Source organism: Pelophylax lessonae, assembly GCF_965119305.1.
Source record: "Pelophylax lessonae genome assembly, chromosome: 2".
In the NCBI taxonomy this organism is placed as follows: domain Eukaryota; kingdom Metazoa; phylum Chordata; class Amphibia; order Anura; family Ranidae; genus Pelophylax; species Pelophylax lessonae.
Genome location: NC_138769.1, coordinates 8,326,479 through 8,332,478, shown reverse-complemented (window position 1 = coordinate 8,332,478; position 6,000 = coordinate 8,326,479). Strand labels below are relative to the sequence as shown.

The following is a 6,000-nucleotide window of genomic DNA, read 5'->3' as shown; positions in this document are numbered from 1 at the left end:
TAAATAATCCTTTGAATAACTTTACAGAAAATGATACGTACAACTTCTAATATAATATTTCAACTTTTATTAAAGTTTTTCCAAAAAATACTTCAATGTGGTTGAAGTTTCAGTGGCAAAAATAAAATGTAAACAACACTTTAACATCAGGCGGGAATAATGCCATTAATTCAAAACCAAAAGCATTCAAAATGCCATATAAATTATAAAGCACTGCAGTCAGTGCTCAACAACACTAACTTGTGCAACTGTGCAAAAATACAAGAGACACATAAAGTGCTAAACACTTTAGGGCATCAGGCATGAAAAATGCCATATCTGCCAAACACTTTAACTTCTTTAAACTACAAGTCAGCTCTCTGCCTTCAGGTAATCTTTTGCTGTATTGGCCATTATTTTTGGCCATTACTTTTGCACAGTGTTGAGCAGTGCTTTTGTTGGACAAGTTGGCTCCTTTAAAACTTGGTTACTTTTTAGGTATGTTTCCATATACAGTGTTATTGTTGACCAGTTTTTTTTTTGGTGTGTGTGTTACTTGTAAATGTAAAACATACCTAAAAACTAACATAGTTTTAAAGGAGCCAAGTCCAACAAAAAGCAAGCACCGCTCAACACTGTGCAAATTCTAATGGCCAATACTGAGGAATGATTACCTGAAGGCAGCCAACAGCCATCTTGTAGTTTAAAGAAGTCCAACAATACAACCCAAGAGAGTGCAATAGGTACAGGTTGGGGGCCTGTACCTATAATATAGCATTGCAATGGAGGAAGGTTAGCATATTGACATGCTCTGCAGTTAGGCTTGCTCTTTTTTTAGTCACAATGTTGCCAGCAACTGAGAAAAGCCTTTCAGATGGGGTTGATGTTGCAGGCACACACAAGTCACTCTTTGCCAGCATGGCCAAGATGGGAAACCTCCCTTCATTTTCCTTCCACCATTTCAGTGGATTGTCTTCCTTTGGAATGGCCTGCTCACTAAAGTACATGTGTATCTCATTCCTCACAACTTCACTGTGAATGTCTGGATCTTGGATGTGACCAGTGTCATCCTCACCATTACTGTGGTGTTCATCTGAATCTGAACCGAGCAAAGAGTCCAACATAGACACTTGCCTCTTTTCTGAAAGTTTCATGTCTGGACTCATTGCACTGGCTGACTGAACCTGTTCCTCACATTGACGTTGATGTGTTTGCTCTTCCTCATATCTTCTTTCCTCTTCAAGAGCAAGAGCTTGGACTTTGAGGTGAACTTTTAAACTATCCTCTGCTGCCAGGAATTTTAGCTTGCGGAATCTGGGGTCCAGGGCTGCTGCAATAAGACATATATTTTCTCCTCCGTCATCTCTGAATTTAGTTTCCCTCTCCCATCTTGTGGTCATCTCCTGTGCAGCAACATTTTGGAAAGCCTTGACTGCCGCTGTCTCACAAATTGTGCTCTGTATGGATTTCTGGAGGCCTTTTACCAAAGGAGGTAGAGCGGAACCAGTCACATAGGACTCTTCACTCAAGAAAACAGTAGCACACTCAAAAGGCTTCAAGACTTGTTCCACTTCCTCAAGTAAGCTCCACTGATCATGTTTTAAATCCAGGAAGCGCTTCCCTCGTGGTGTGACATCAGAATCGGAAAGTGTGGCAGTCACAGGCCACCTCTGTTCAAGCAGGCGACTGATCATGTGTAAAGTACTGTTCCATCTTACGGATACATCATTTATTAGTGCATGATCAGGGGTACCCATTTGTTGTTGCTTTGCTTTAAGCTTTGTAGTGGCCAGCTCACTTTTTTTAAAATGTTCCACAAGGCACTTGGCAGCCCTCAGTGTCTTGCTGATCTGGGGATCCCTCAGGGCATGGTTGACAACTAACTGCAATGTATGACCAGCACACCTGAGAGAAGAGATGCCAGGATGCTTTTCTTCCAAAATACGCAGAGCAGCGACAACATTTGAAGCATTATCATGAACAACTGCAATTACATTGGCCATGGATATCTCAAACTTCTCAGCTGCTTTTTCCACCCAGTTAGCAATGTTTTCAGCTGTGTGGCGATCTTCAAGTGGCATAGTGGTCAGATTGTAGGATGTAAGCTTCCAGTCTTCATTAATGAAGTGGCATGTGACACCCAAGTATGCCTCTGTGGCACTACTGGTCCATGCGTCTGTGGTGAGAGCTATTTTGGATTTGACATCTTTGATTGACGCTTTCAATCTTTCAAAATTCTCCTCCTATTTCCTCTCCATCAGCTTCGTGAAATGGGACCTGGAGGGAAGTGTGTATCCTGGGTAAAATGTGCTGATCATCTCACGAAATCCTTGACCGTCTACAATAGAAAGAGGTCTCATATCTTTTACAATCATGTTGAGTATGCTATTGGTAAGTGTAATGGCCACTTGGGGTGTGCAAGCAGTGACATCCTTTTTATGAAAGTAGAAATCTTGTACACAGCTTTGCCTCTTCCTGAGGAAAAACAACAATAATAATAATTAATAACATTACCAATTTACACATCTATGAATGCTCAGCCTCAACGCTAACAATATTAATTGTATTTTTTCTAGTAGAATTTTGAGATATCCATGGCCAATGTTGTAATTAATAATGCTGCAGAGTGCAGTCACAGTCAAAATAGCTCTCAGGTGTGCTGGTGGTCATGGTCAGATCATTGCACTCACTGCACTCACTTGTTGTCAATCATGACCTGAGGGATCCACAAGACAGACACTGAGGGCTGCAAATGCAAAATGCCTTGTAGTCCATTTAAGAAAAGTGAGCTGGCCCGGCCTAAGCAATCATCAGCTAGCAATGCATTAATTATATTGTTGAAATTAGTAGTACTAGTACTTACAAAGATGGCTCGTCCTTTGTGGTCAGTGCGCCAGGATGCTTTCTTCTGAGGTGCTCATGCATAGCAGTTGTGCTGCCGTGGTATGCCATTTCACTTTTGCAAAGGGAACAGAGGACCATTTTATTTGGCCTCTGCTGAAAGTATTCCCATACCCTTGATGACCGTGATCGGGCTCTCGCTGTCTTTTGTACTGGTGATGTGCTGCTGGAACTGCTGCTGCTGGACGTGGAACCGCTGCTGCTGCTGGCTTTTTCTCCCCCAGGATCAGATGTCGCCATTACCGCTGCTGTTCCGCTATTTTAATGCAACTCGCGCGAGATGCGTGTGACGTCACGTGCTGACGCGTCAACGCTTTTTTCGCACGTCAACGATTTTTTGTAGTCGACGCGTCGTGGCAGCCCTAGTGTGTGTGTGTGTTTGCGTGTATGTATATGTATGTGTGTGTGTGTGTGTGTGTGCATATGTGTGTGAATGTATATATACATACATACACACACACGTATGTGTGTAAATACAAACCCGATTCCAAAAAAGTTGGGACACTACAAATTGTGAATAAAAACAGAATGCAATGATGTGGAAATTTTAATATTTTATTCAGAATACAGCATAGATGACATATCAAATGTTTAAACTGAGAAAATGTATAATTTTAAGGGAAAAATAAGTTGATTTTAAATTTCATGGCATCAACACATCTCAAAAAAGTTGGGACAAGGCCATGTTTAGCACTGTGTGGCCTCCCCTCTTCATTTTATAACAGTCTGCAAATGTCTGGGGACTGAGGAGAAGTTGCTGAAGTTTATGAATAGGAATGTTGTCCCATTCTTGTCTAATACAGGCTTCTAGTTGCTCAACTGTCTTAGGTCTTCTTTGTCGTATCTTCCTCTTTATGATGCGCCAAATGTTTTCTATGGGTGAAAGGTCTGGACTGCAGGCTGGCCATTTCAGTCCCCGTATCCTTCTTCTACGCAGCCATGATGTTATAATTGATGCAGTATGTGGTCTGGCATTGTCATGTTGGAAAATGTAAGGTCTTCCCTGAAAGAGATGACGTCTGGATGGGAGCATATGTTGTTCTAGATACAGGGCTCAACATTTAAAGTCCAGAGCTACTAGCCAGGCCTTAAGGGTTACTCGCCACCAGTTGCCCCACCGATAGGAGACGCCCCCCCCATCATGTGACCATAAATAAGACATGCTGTGCCTTGTAGTCCTATATGAGACCCCCCATCATGTGACCATAAATAAGACATGCTGTGTCTTATAGTCCTATATGAGACCCCCCCCCCCCATCATGTGACCATAAATAAGACATGCTGTGCCTTGTAGTCCTATATGAGACCCCCCCCCCCCCTCTTAGGCATGTGAATAGAAATATGGAATGCTGAGCCTTGTAGTCCTACAGGAGACACCCCCCCCCCCAACCATTTGACCATAAATAAGACATGCTGAGCCTTGTAATCCTATATTAGACCCCCCAACCATGTGACCATAAATAAGACATGCTGAGCCTTGTAATCCTATATTAGACCCCCCCAACCATGTGACCATAAATAAGACATGCTGAGCCTTGTAATCCTATATTAGACCCCCCAACCATGTGACCATAAATATGGATTGCAGCCTCACCTGTGTAGGAGAAGAGAGAGGAAGAGGAAAGGCGGCCGGATAATCAGAGTGGGGATCGCTGCACTGTAACATCTTTCTTTTGAATTGCCGGGCGCTCAGCTTCACATGTAGTCCCGCCTCCTGGCTCGGCTCCTATGATAGACGTCACATGTAGCGGGGGTGTTCTGTCTATCAAAAGAGCCGAGGCGGGACTACGTGTGAAGCTGAGCGCCCGTCAATTCAAATGAAAAATGTTACAGTGCAGCGATCCCCGCTCTGATTATCCGGCCGCCTTTCCTCTTCCTCTCCTCTCTCGTCCTCGCCCGCAATCATTTTCCACTCGCAAAATGTGAGCAGGCGAGTGGAAAATTTGAGGGCTGTTCTAGAACTTGGATATACCTTTCAGCATTGATGGTGCCTTTCCAGATGGGTAAGCTGCCCATGCCTCACGCACTCATGCAACCCCCATACCATCAGAGATGCAGGCTTCTGAACTGAGCGCTGATAACAACTTGGGTTGTCCTTGTCCTCTTTAGTCCGGATGACATGGCGTCCCAGTTTTCCAAAAAGAACTTCAAATTTATATTTGTCTGACCACAGAACAGTTTTCCACTTTGCCACAGACCATTTTTTTTTAAATGAGCTGTGGGGGTCAGCCTGTCAGTGCTCAGACCATACGCCGCACACTGCAGCAAATTGTTCTGCATGGCTGTCGTCCCAGAAGGAAGCCTCTTCTAAAGATGATGCACAAGAAATCCCACAGTTTGCTGAAGACAAGCAGACTAAGGACATGGATTACTGGAACCAATAGAGGTCTGTGGAAGTCCTAAAATAAAAATAGCCTGAATGATAAATCACAGGACTAATATGTCTGAATGTAAAAAGAAAGATATCCACCCTAAAAAGCACAGAAATGTATCTGTCAGGCTCCATTCACACCTGAGCGTATCGTTTTCAGGTATTTGTTTGGGCTTTTTTTTCCAGGCGTTTTTTCTGGCTTTTTTAAGGCATTTTTTGGGGGCTTTTTTCAGGCGTTTTTGCAGGTGTTTGGAGGCGGGCATTGACATCTAACAAAAACGCCTGAAATCTGCCAAAAAGTTCATGTACTTTTTTGAGCATCAGTCGTTTTGCTTAAGGAGACCAAACGCTCAGATGTGAATAGAGGTCATTGAAATTAAAGCGGTTGTATTCTCAATAAAACAAAAAACAAACCCTGTAGGACAAATGCATAATGAGCTAGTATGCATCGCATACTAGCTCATTATGAAATACTTACCTTAGAACGAAGCTCCGACACGGTTGCCCGGACATTGCTGAGGCAGCTGACATCTTCCCTCGGCAACTCTTCTGTGTTTGGTGGCACCGGCGCTGTGAGTGGCCGGAGCTGCGATGACGTCACTCCCGAGCATGCGTGGGGGAGTTCACTTTCCAGCAAGGAGCTGCTGGACCTTCAGAGCACATGCGCAGATGGTGTCAGCGGCTCCATGCAGTGTGAATATCTCCTAAACCGTGCAGGTTTAGGAGATATTCATTTTACCTACAAGTAA

General features: G+C 43.6%; 1 protein-coding gene and 1 pseudogene across 2 annotated transcripts in view; both read left to right on the top strand.

Annotated features, from left to right (window-relative positions):
* LOC309545902 overlaps nt 1-6,000 on the top strand; it is a 1,177,957-nt pseudogene that overhangs the window by 498,254 nt on the left and 673,703 nt on the right. The gene's annotated exons all lie outside the window — the stretch shown is intronic.
* Nucleotides 1-6,000, top strand: part of TTF2 (transcription termination factor 2) — an 83,957-nt gene that overhangs the window by 11,996 nt on the left and 65,961 nt on the right. The window lies entirely within an intron of this gene.